Raw genomic sequence first — 13,887 nt, 5'->3', positions numbered from 1 at the left:
CCTCAGGGACTCGGTTAGCAGATTAAAATTTTGTAAATCAATGTTTTTAATTTATTTTTTATTATTTCCTGTCTATTTGCATTACTATGTTAACGTATTTAAAGTTGCCATCACTATTTCTTTGTTTTCTGGCAATGTGCAGTTTACTATCCATATCCATATACTTAAAAAATATGTTTTTTTAAGTATATGGATATGGATAGCAGAGACATATTATATGTCTCTGTGGATAGTAAACTGCACATTGCCAGAAAACAAAGAAATAGTGATGGCAACTTTAAATACGTTAATATAGTAATGCAAATAGACAGGAAATAATAAAAAATAAATTAAAAACATTGATTTACAAAATTTTAATCTGCTAACCGAGTCCCTGTGTTACAACCCTTTTATATGGCTTTAATTTATAAAATATAATAACTTATTTAACTATTATTTCAATTAATAACTGGGACTTTTATATTGTTTAGTATAATCACAGATAATATATATTTATAAAGATAAATGTTTATAACTTAAATTCAATGAGAAATAAACCAGCCTTGTCTAATTAGCAATCATTTACCACACAATTAGCTTTCAAATACCATGAATTAGAATACAGGGGGGGGGGGGTCCAGAAATGTTCATAAATGGGGGCCCACTGACTCGCTAAGAGGGGGCTGCTCCAGTCACGCTTCAGTGATTTTTTACATAAGCAACCAATTATTTTCCAAAAAAGAGTCTGTCTCTAAAATAATATTTTACTGTCAGTCAATAAGTTTTCATAACACATAAAATTTGAATGGAAGTGGAAAACAATTGTCAAAGAGACAACAACCTGTCCAAATAGCAGACAATAAACAGACTAATAATTTAAGACATTATGTATATTAAAGACCATAAATTTATTCATTATAAATAAAGTTTAAAAGATAATTAAAAATTTGAAATCAGTTCTGAAGCAGATTGTATGGGAAAAGGGAGGGTGTAGGGGATTTGATTTACCACATTCCCAAGGTACCTCTTCTTTTTACAAGTCTTCTCACACTTTTTCAATATCCTTGACCCATATCCGTCAATTATTGCAACTTTATTTACTTTGCCTTTTTTTTCTGTAACTATTTTCCTACATTGATTGGAAAATAATTCCCATAAGAATGGGGACACTCAAAATTTTACATTAACCTTTTCCAGAGTAATAAGGACAATCCTAAATAAACTACTTAAAATATACCTAATATTTAATACCAAAAAATATAAAAACTAAATAAAGATAAAGCTTTTTACATGTTTTAGTTTAAATTTTCCCCATTGTTTGACAAACCCGGATAACTCATCAACTCTTTAGGGAAATTGAGAAATATTTTACAGTATAAAAAACAGTATGGAATATTTGGAAAGGGTACAAACAAATAAATTGCTATTTAGTCAATACACAAACAATCCTTGATATGATATTTTTTCTTCCTTTAAATTTGGTTAAGGGATTAAGTTATTAACATTCGCCACTTTTATAATGCATGTTGAATCAGACATTTTTGATATATATAATTTGTGAAAACATAGCAGTTTTATACTGCACTTTTAATATAGAAACTTCAAAAATTAATATACATTCAAATTAATTTACATTTATTGACAAAGTATAGTACATATAAAACTCTTTTCTTAGTATGCTTACTGTTTTTATTCACATGTACTATTTAATGTGTAACTACTGTGCAGATTGAAATTGCTCACAATTTTTTTTTACCTAAATTTAATAGTTTGAGGAAAAGTTTCATGCACAGTAAAAAAAAGGGAGATAACTCATTTTTCGGAAGTAAATGATCTATTTACAGTAACAGCTAGTACATGTAGTATCTATTTCATAAGGTGGAGTTACTTTCATTTTTTAAAAGTTTAAAAGTAAAGAAGATATTAGATGTGTGAAAGTAATTAAATTTACAAATTAATAATTATAGAAACACTACTACTAAATCAATTAGTCCATCACTATAATATATGCATCTATGAATTTGAAATTCAAATGAGAGTTACACATGTGTATACAAAATTCCATTTTTGTGATTCTACTAGAGATAGTTCATATAAACAGTGATAAAAATATATATTTAAAGACCAACATATTTTTGTAGTTGCATTTAATTCACTATGAAGGGAGATAATTCATGCTTAAAAATGATAAATATTAACCATTAACATTGGTTCTATGTCCTTCTTTTATGTACATCTTTAGACACAAAGAATAACAGCTTTGAAATGATTCACTTCTGCAAAATTGAAATGAACAATAGTATGTGTAAATTTCATGTGAATTTGTTTTCATTTATATATTGCAAAAAACTAACTCAATAAATTCAAATTTCTCTTATGAACTCATGGTTTAATTCAGATAAAATGAAACATAAATTTCACAGGGGTTTTGATTCATGTTTATTTCTGATGAAATTGTTCACATGAATTTAATGTGAAATTTTTCACGTGAATTTAACATGATTTTTTTAACGTGAATTTAACGTGAAATATTCACGTGAATTTCACGTGAAAATATAAATTTTAAAATTAAATTGAGATTCCAAGCAAATATATGATACATAAATACAAGGTATGAGATGTTGACAAAATTTTTGATTTTCATTTAATTTTTTATAACTTAGAAACCATTTATATTTTCACGTGAAATTCACGTGAAAATTTTACGTGAAATTCATGTGAAATAATTTCACATGAAATTCATGTGAAAATTTAATGTGAATTTCACGTGAAATCTCTTCACATGAAATTCACGTGAAAAGTTAACGTGAATTTCACGTGAAATCACTTCACGTGAAATTCATGTGAAATTCACGTGAAATTAATGTGAAATTCATGTGAAATTCACGTGAAATGAGATTCACGTGAAATTCACGTGAGCAAAATTTGGCTGTGTACACGGAAACTTTTGTGACAGTGTTTTAAAAAGATACAGAATAAAGAAAAAGACGTTGTTTATTTCGATTTGGTAACAATATATTGTAAAGAATGCTGTAAATTTAAAATAAAGGGTTAACTTATTGAAACGATGAATGTTTGAAATTGAACCCTTAATGTATTTATATTTTAATGTACATTCCTTGTCTGTGCTTGTATTCGTAAGTAGAGGCCCGTCCATATCAGGAAAACATGTTTAAAACATCAAATTGAATGTATTTACATTCTTCTTTCCATTTCAAAATAAACTATACAAACAAGCATAACAGACAGTGCCACATGTTGAAACCTAGTACTAATGTAGAAAAGAGAGGGCTGTATAGACGAAAAATCAAACACAGAAAACGTGCATAACATGGAATCAGTCAAACCTAGGAAACGAGTATAAATGAATAGACATACCAGAAATTTGAGAACATGTCAAATCAAAGAAAGAATGCAACTGAGCAGACATACAGGTTAGCAAATGAATGTCAACGAAAATGTTCTGGATGAATGTCATGAACTGGTAAGTTATATCTTTCAATTCTGTGTTTGGTGGTACATATCAAGTTCGTGTTGCTTCCAATGCCGATACGAGATCAAAATTTACAAACGTGAATTTAAGAAAAAATATCAACTGTAAGAGAATTCTTATCGGTTTTGAAAGGTAAAGATCGTTTGGTTTTTTTTAAATAAAAGAACAATGGTATAATATTGTGTTGCGTGTATAATTTGTGTATACTATGTTTAAACAGTTGTTTCAATTTTCAATAGAGAAGATATAGGTAAATAAAGCCAACAGTAGTATACTGCTGTTCAAAACTCATGAAACCATGGATAAAAAACAAAATCGCGGTAAAAAACTAAAACTGAGGGAAGCGCATGAAATAAAAGAGGAGAACAACGACACAAAAATAAAATGTAACACACACAGAAACGGACTTTGCATTAGACAAAATCCTATGAGAACAACAATTATACGAGGGTATCACCAGCCCAGTAGTCAACACTCCGGTGTTTACATGAATATCAATAATGTGGTCATTTTTCTAAATTTCCTGTTTTCAAAACTTTGAATTTTTCGAAACACTAAGGATTTTCTTATCCAATGCATAGATTACCTTAGCCGTAATTGGCACAACTTTTTGGAATTTTGAATCCTCAATGCTCTTCAACTTTTAACTTGTTTTGGCTTAATAAATATTTTGATTTGAGCGTCACTGATGAGTCTTATGTAGACGAAACGCGCGTATGGCGTACTAAATTATAATCCTGGTACCTTTGATAACTTTTACACCACTGGGTCGATGCCACTGCTGGTGGACGTTTCGTTCCCGTGGGTATCACCAGCCCAGTAGTCAACACTCCGGTGTTGACATGAATATCAATAATGTGGTCATTTTTTTAAATTTCCTATTTTCAAAACTTTGAATTTTTCGAAACACTAAGGAATTTCTTATCCCAGGCATAGATTACCTTAGTTGTAATTGGCACAACTCTTTGGAATTTTGGATCCTCAATGCTCTTCAACTTTTTACTTGTTTTGGCTTTATAAATATTTTGATTTGAGCGTCACTGATGAGTCTTATGTAGACAAAACGCGCGTCTGGCATACTAAATTATAATCCTGGTACCTTTGATAACTATAACATCTAAACCAAATACCTGAATTTGGGATAGATAAGTACCGTGACACGTCTTATAGTAATGTGAATTTACACTCAAAAATAAGAGAAAACAAACGACACAACGGAAACATAACGGTTATATGTAACACACACAGAAACGAACTATAATATAACAATGGCCATATTCCTGACTTGGTACAGGACATTTTTAAAGGAAAAAATGGTGGATTGAACCTGGTTTTGTAGCATGCCAAATCTTCCTCTTTTATGACCATGTGAAATATAACATTAAAATGACAACACAACATTACAGGACTACAATATAAATAAATTGGAGAACACAATTGACAAGAAACACACGAATAAAAGCTAACAAAAGGCAACAAGTTTAAAATTTTAATATGCCAGAAGTGCATTTTGTCCACACAAGGCCCACCAGCGACGCCCAGATACTAAATCACGCATCGATCATAATAGAAGAGGATTTTAAAATATAAAAAATATATCAAAATCAATCTGCATCTAAATATCTTGAATATGCAATTATAATGTTAATTCAAGAAAAATCAACATACTTCTTAAGATGTGAAGGAGACAGTTGCACTTTGTATCTACTAAAGAAAGAATAGACCAAACAAATAAAGATAACGCTGTCCACGCCATGTATAGGGGATGCCATGTATAGAGGATGACACAAAGTCACATTGTAAACATAAGATTTTGCATCGGATTGGGCACCACTAGGAAAGAGAAGGTCAGAAGACAATGCAACACTTGGCGAAGAACAGTAACATCAGAAGAACAATAGATGGATTACAGCTAGGGGAAAACACACTTTTCGACAAAGGATAGACAGTAGTGGATGCAGTTTGTTATGGCCTTAAATCCTACTTGAGATGAAGATGATAAGAATGTAGTCAACGGAATTATGTGTCGTACTGAATATAAATCTACTGCTTCATTTATTATTACGTTTCATGAGACAATAACCCTATTTGACTACCAAAATTGGTATTGGCAGTTTGACAAGAATATGAATAATTTGTGTAAGTCGGAAACATACACTCAGTGGATTGCGACAATATATATTTACTGTTAACATGAAAAAAAAGCAAATGCTTACTCTATGATGGCTTATTGTATTAACATATTATCATTAAAAAATGTATTTCTTTTTACTTCTGATACTTTTGACACAAATAAATAATGTAGAAAGGTATCAGAAAAAAAATTTAGAAAAAATTTAAATTTGAATGTTTGAATACGAACTAAATTTAAACCCGAGGGAAAATATGTTTCTAATATACTGAACGGTAAACGAAACGTTGCAGTAATTTAAGGCAAACATAATGGAAGAATAAATACTTTTTGATTAAATGGGCGTATAAATAACCATGTTATTTAATAAACTCGCATCACTTCAGTTCATTTACTGTTCATTGATACAATTTTTCACTACCATATCACAGATTTATTTAATTCAGTTCCGTTATTAGCGTTGAGTACGTGGACGGTCATTTGTACTGTTTGTTGCATTACGGCGTTTACGTAGACGTTGGGTGTTGCGTACATTGCAAAGCTCTGATTCCTTTCACGGATTTGGCTATACTGTTTGGACCTTTTGGATTATAGCTCTTCATCTTTTATATAAGCTTTGGATTTCAAATATTTTGGCAACGAGCATCACTGAAGAGACATGTATTGTCGAAATGCGCATCTGGTGCTAGAAAATTGGTACCGTTAATCTTATTACTACCACTGGGTCGATGCCTCTGCTGGTGGACTATTAGTCCCCGAGGGTATCACCATCCCAGTAGCCAGTACTTCAGTACTGGCATGAAAATACGGATTTTTTGTGTTATTAAAATTTGTTGTTACAAAATGATAGAAATTATTATAAATTAAGGAATGTATCTCCATCGTGCAAAGCTCTGATTCCTTTCACGGATTTGGCTATACTATTTGGACCTTTTGGATTATAGCTCTCCATCTTTTATATAAGCTTTGGATTTCAAATATTTTGGCAATGAGCATCACTGAAGAGACATGTATTGTCGAAATGCGCATCTGGTGCAAGAAAATTGGTACCGTTAATCTTATTGCAGTTAAATGCAATTGCAACGACTTAAAGTCGCTTTTCAGCATCCAAATGTCCTATTGCCTGTTCTCTTTATCGTGGGTTGAGTCGTGGCATGAGTACTGCATCAAACAGATTATGATAACACAAAAACTTCATACATCTAAAATAACCTTATAGAGGCACTGATCAACGTGCATCTCATCATCATGAAATGGGACTGCGAAACGTGTCCCACGGACCTATCCAAACCACTATTAGAACGACCGAATTAATGAACGCAGATAGCCATAACGGATATTTAAACATAATCTTAGCATCATTTGAATATAGTTTACCTAAACCAAAAGGAAATAGATATTTTTTCTCAATGTATTTGAAAATTTAGGATTTCCAAAAATACGAAGTTTTTTTTGTAGTTCAGTATATAATATATATTATATATTATAAGAGTTGTTTTTCAGGTTATCAGTGGTTTCATTCAACCGATGTGCTTTGTATGAATTTAAATGTTAGGAAAGGTTATCAAATGTCTATTTATGATAAACAGCAGTGGGTCGCTATGTTATACACCTTTATATGGAATTCACGAAGGAAATAATTGAATGAATATGATATGTAGTCATTTGAACGTCTGAGGGCAGTTATTAGAACGAATTTTGTCAAATAAGAATTTCAATACGCTAAATTTACATATCATTTATTAATACAAGATACCTTTACATATATTTATATATCGATTTAAATTCTAAAATATAGATAAGTGTTGCGAAAAATAAAATGACTTTTTAAACGTGAGTCAAACAAAATCATGAAAAAAGAACATAAACAGTCTTATAGAAACAAGTCGAAAATTAAGCTTAGGCACCATCATAGATAAAATATTCAGCTGTCCAAGCTTTGTATGTTCCAACAACATTAATTCTAAATGCACATAATTACGAACAGGACACGCAATGAAAGACAACGTCGATTTTGAAGGCGAGTTACTGTTTAAAAAAAAAAAAAAAAAAACTTGAGTCTAAAGAAACACACTGGGGACTACAGGTGCTTCGGTCGTGCAAGCAGATCCTTCTAGTATATATGTCACACGTACAAACCGGGTGAAAAATTTAATAATCAGTTAGTCACCATCGAGGAAAAGACAATCTGTAAAACATATGTATTATAACGGTACAAGAACTCGTCATTGAGTCCGAAACATTTTCAAATTGATAATTTTTTCAACTTGGAGCTTTTGGTTCAAAACCTGCTTTGTAAGCAGCAACCCTTAATCAGAAATAAAGAAAAGAAAAGAAAATGTAAAGGGTTAGCCAAAACCATGAATAAAAGATAAGACAAATTCTATATAATCTATTTTGCATTGCTAAAGTATGAATTTCTAAGAAGTGTCATACTTTAAAAAGCTACCTTTTCTGAATGAGCAGAAACGCTTTTATGGCCACTATTTGAATGTATATCAATGAACCAATACAGTTTAAGGCTTGTTCATATATTTTTTGCTGATATGTTAATGGTTCATATTTCCAACCACAGTTGTAAACACACGGTATCTTTCTTATACGAATTTTATCTTTACCGTGAACCAAACGCAAGTTAGATCAATAACACGTATGAAATATAGTGTTTCTGAATAATGTCTTTTTTTCAAACATTTAAAATATAAATGAAGAAACTTTAGTTGCTTACACATGTAACAGAAGAAAGAATAACTTCTATTCATCCACGTTCTTCTTTTGTATTTTTTAATTATAGGAACTAATGATCATTCTTTGCCAAGTAAATCATTGTTTGAAAAGTTAAAATGTAAAACTGACATACTTTTTCACATGTTTCGTTTGAATGATTTTTTTTTTACAAAACTTCTTTACTTTTTGTCATACATTTTTGTGTTTTAATAGACAATGAAAACGTTTAGTTCGGTCTTGATCACAATATGTTGTACAGACCACAAAGGACCCTACACATTTAAAATATCAACAGATTTCAAATGTTCGTTCCATTTTAATTAACATTAGTATATATTATATCTCAGACTATTCAAAGGCAAACAATGATACATGTTGAAACCTAGTAATACGTCTGCTGTTAGAGTAATTTGGCCCCGCATTGTAAAAGGCTAATATTTATATTTAAATTATGCAATAACTATAAATTTTATGAACAGTATTTGAACGGTATACTACTGTTGCCTTTTTTTATCTGATGTTCATCTTACTTCAAACACTGTGATACGTATTATTCGGTAGATCATATTTGTGGGAGAGAGGACGGGATTGGGAATTGATTTTTCTTATTACAACTCTTAACCTTTTCTTTTATGGTAGTGCAATCAAAGTACAATTAAGTATCTATGGAATACATAGAAGTAAGAGAGACCATTGTAAGGCATTTACAAATCAATAAGAGGGCTATACAGACAGGCCAAACCATATTATTATTATTATTTAGATTTTTTTTTTAAATATATCTATGGGTCAATAGAAGCAAAATAGAGACCGTAAAAACATATATAAAATCAAAAATTATCTATTAATAAATAATTTTAAAATATAGATAACCATACAGGACAAATATATACGATATCGGCATTACTCAATGTTCAAGTCTGTGCGCTGACCTATAGTTGTCAATTTCTGAATCACATGGTCTATTATGCAGAGTTGTTTTCTTATATTATAGCTTAATGAATGAACTAACGTAGCTTCATGTTATAATAACTTACCAATTCTGCGATGCGTTTCTTCTCTTCAGAAATTAATTTACTAAGATATTCCTTTTGTAAAACTGATCTTCCTCATGACGTATTTCTTTGTACGAAACAGTCTACAAAAGAAATAATTTCGTCAAAAACGGTGATACACTACAGTAACTTTAAATAGCTCAAGCATCTAATTCTGTTGGAATATCATACGTGTTAATATTTATACATAATAATTCATTAGTTACACGATAGATTATATCACTGCATCGGTTGAAAAACGCTATGTTACCTCTTCATACGGTTCAATGTTATAATATTAAACGCATTGGCTTGTAATTTAATCGATCATAATTCAAAACCCAAGTGTAATCAGGATAGCGTTAAGTTAATTCTTTAGGTTTTATTGATATGATTAATTACCTAATACAAATGTTGTACATCTATATTGAAATTATTTTTTATATACGAAAAGAAAAGGTCGATTTTAAATTGTACTTGTATTTTAAAGATTCATATTTCAGTATGGATATAACACGTTTAGAAAGGCGTTGACATGTAGAATGAAAATGTGCGATTTTTTTTTGTTAACAGTTCACTAAATGAGTTTGCTGTAGTTTTATTGTCAGATTGATGTTATGTACCTTGGTTGAACTTTAATGATATAAACTCGAACTTTATTTTTTGTTATAACAGAAAGGACACTAATAGCATATAACATTCATTTGGGGGATTTAAATCGAATTATGAATTTGATTATAGATAGAAATGAGTACACTGATAAAACTATGTAATTTAAACCAAACCTTCTTATTTACATTAGACTACATTTTGTTTTCCATCTTTATTTTAAAATGTGCTTTCTAACCATAGTAGGTATTGGATTTTTTTACACAGTCATATACATTATGATAGTAAACAACTTATATCTGAATTAAGTATTACGATGTAAACGTTGATTTTTAATACCAAAGGTCATTTTATGTGTGTCATATAAATTGGAGTAGTGATTAAGACCTGTAAAATATATGGAAATATATGTGTTGACATGATCCTGATGACGATAAAAATACTTTATTATTATTTTATTTCATTATTCTAATTTTTGTTCGGGTAGTATAACAAAAAAACTTTGAAAAACAAAAAGGAAATGCTACTTGTATATGCTTTTAAACAATGCATATATTTATCTGTACCAAGTCAAAGTTCTTAATACCATGAATATAATTAAGATGTATGCGGTTAAAACAATACACACATTTTCACAAAAGTAGGTATTTTGTGTATGGCTAACAAAGTTTTAAAATAATTTCTATCAAGCAGTATACCCTGTTATCATGATTACTCTCCAAATCAATTATGCAATGTTATAAAAAAAATATTCAATTTAGGTGTGATTGTAATGTAATCGATTACATTATATTTGCAACGTGATTGTTATTTACTAGATAACATCTGCTAAAATAATCAGTTCTATATCTTCCGTTGGTAGAATCTAGTTCTATAATGCATTTTTGACCATGTGTAGGAAAACTTTATCATATTTTTTTTTCGGTGAAATTCGAAACGATTTCCTTTCTATTTATGCAACGTTGTAATGTGCTACGTCAAAACAAACTTTAATTAATGCAAATACATGTAGGAGATCGTATTATACACACGTGAATTTAAACCTAAATATCAACCGTCTGGGAAAAGAATAAATAAGCTCAAACTTTAAGAATGCTATTTGACACAATGAACTGAGAGTAAAGTGGGACGGGGTTTAACCCTCACAAACATATTTAATCCTAAAGTCAAGAGCCTGTATGTCAGTTGTTGTCGTTCGTTTTTGTCTGTGATATTTTGTTTTCGTAAATTGTTTTGTTATAAACTATGCCGTTAGTTTTCTTGCTAGAATTGACTAATTTTGTTCTTGTCAGGGCTTTCTATTACCGACTATTCAGTATATGTTTTCTCGTTGTTGAAAGCCGTATAGTTGTTGCCTATTATTACTTTCATCATTATTTGAACTCTGATGGATAGTTGTGTTTTTGGCAATTCGAACCATTTCAATTTAATTTTACATTCCGGGAAAAGTCTAACAATAACAATTTGAGTGCAGTGAATACTGATTTAAATTATTAGCTGATAAAGAATGGTTTCAAAATCAATTATTGTCTTTGTTTGTTTTTTGTTGTATTAATGAATTTCATACAATATCGTCTGGTATTATATATCAATGTACATTATTGACCTTGTAAATCGTTAAATATTTATATATGTATGGTATCTATGTTGAGTTTATGTAAATGCTTATTGGTTTTAAATAGTGAAGATCTTCTCAAATAATTGAACAGTGATATGATCGATATGATATTTGTGGAAAAAACAGGTCCATGTTAAGTTGACTTATATAAACACTTAAACATTGGATTCAATATTCAATGGAAAAGGTTAAGCAAGCATCGATCGTTCTATAAAATGATGTTATAATATATAATTATATAGAATAAATCGGTATACAAGTACATCCTGTACATGTATCGTAAATAAAACAATTTAATGTGAATAAATAATGAATAAAGATAAACTCGTAAATGATGATGGGGACAGTATCACTTTATTTGTATCTGCTGATTAACAGCAAGATAACAACATGATAACATCACAATGATCACCCTTTATAATTTAAATTTTTATTACCGACATACCTTGGGATAAAGACAATACGGAGATCATACGAAGACGATCAAGATGCAAGACAATATATTTAAAATGCCATTCAATCATATTGTATAGACAGTATTGCACATAACACCACAAGGTGAGAGAAAGCCAAAAAGATCACGGAACACTTAGTTGAGAGCAATAACATCGGAACTGCAATAGATGAGTCACAGTTGATCATGAAGAGAAGCACAGTTTGCCATTGATTACGGATATTGTGTGTCTCGCGTCTAAATCGTCTTCGTATAGTCTCAGCGTTGTCATTATAATGGAATTTGATGCGACTGTCATATCAGTGAGACGTGAAGCTAGCTATACAACCAGATTCATTTTACTATTTTCTGCATTAGATAAATGCCTGTACCAAGTACAGTTGTCCATTCGTTTGATGTGTTTTAATTTTTTCTTTTGCCGTTTGATTACGAGCTTTCCGTTTTGAATTTTCCTCTGAGTGCAGTATTTTTTTGTGATTTAACTCTTTAAATAAAAAAAGATAGACAGAACCGGAGGAAGTATGTTTTAGCAATAAGTCCAGCCGGGGAGGAAAATGACAATTAGATACATGGATATCAAAGCTAAATTATCCAAATTCATTATCAAAGTCAAAATTCACACCTTATACGGCAAGAAATCTAAAAAATCATCAACATTAATATTCGCAGGTTAGGTTGCTTCAAATAAATAGGTTTATTTGTTACTAGCCAGATTTCGACCATTCATATCCACCGTAAACAAGGTATAAATAAATGTACTGGCTTTTTTTATTTTCATATTAGCATGTACATGTATCATACTAATAGCCTTTGATTCTGACATTCAGTAAATGCTAGACACACATTAGTACTGCAGTGCTGTTTCGATAGGTATCAAATGTACCAGGATTATAAATATAGAATACAAATTTATAAAAAGCATGATTTTTTATAAAACACAAATTCCATTTAAACTGGACAAAAAAATAGATCTTAAATTTAATATAATTAAAGAGCTTTTATTATCATTATATCAGTGGATTCATTGAACCGATTTGCTTTGTATGAATTTAAATGTTAGGATAAAGTATTAAGTGTCTGTTTATGATCAACTTTAGTGGGTCGCTTTGTTACCCACTATTAAATGGAATTCACTAAAGAAAAAATAAGACATACGTATTTTGAACTTCTGAGTGCAGTTATTAGAACGAATTTTGTGAAAGAAGACTTTCAATACGTTTAAATTTTACATATGAATTATTACTACAAGATACCTTTACATATATGTATATGTCGATATCAATTCTAAAATAAGAATCAGCTACGTCGACAAATGAAATGAAAAATGTTAAAACGTTAGTCGTCCAAAATCTTAAAAAAAGGATGACAAAAGAAAATTAACAGTCTTAAAAAAGCAAGGCAAAAAATAAGCTTAGGCGACATTATAGATACAACACAATATTCAGCTATTCAAACATTTAATGTTCCGGCAATTCAAGGGCTAGATTTTTTTCAATTCATTTTGATGCACATAATTTCGGACAGAAACATACAATTGCTGACTACGTCGTCGGTAAAGGCAATTTATCATTACTTCTTGAAAACCGTTAAGGTTTGAATATCGTTTAATAAAACATCTAAAAGACAAACTTTAAAAAGAGAAGCAAAAGATACCAAATGGATATTCAAGTACATAAGTCCAAATTAAATAACAATGCCATGAAAACAAAACCAGTAATGACGACAATACCAACAACAGTTTTAAAAACATAACACAGAAGACTTAAGTAACACATACCGGGGTATACAGGCGCTCCGTAGGGCTGATCAGATCCTGCTCCATATGTGTCACCGGTCGCGTTG

The sequence above is a fragment of the Mytilus trossulus genome, chromosome 13, assembly GCF_036588685.1.
Source record: "Mytilus trossulus isolate FHL-02 chromosome 13, PNRI_Mtr1.1.1.hap1, whole genome shotgun sequence".
Lineage (NCBI taxonomy): Eukaryota > Metazoa > Mollusca > Bivalvia > Mytilida > Mytilidae > Mytilus > Mytilus trossulus.
Note: the sequence above shows the minus strand (reverse complement) of the source record.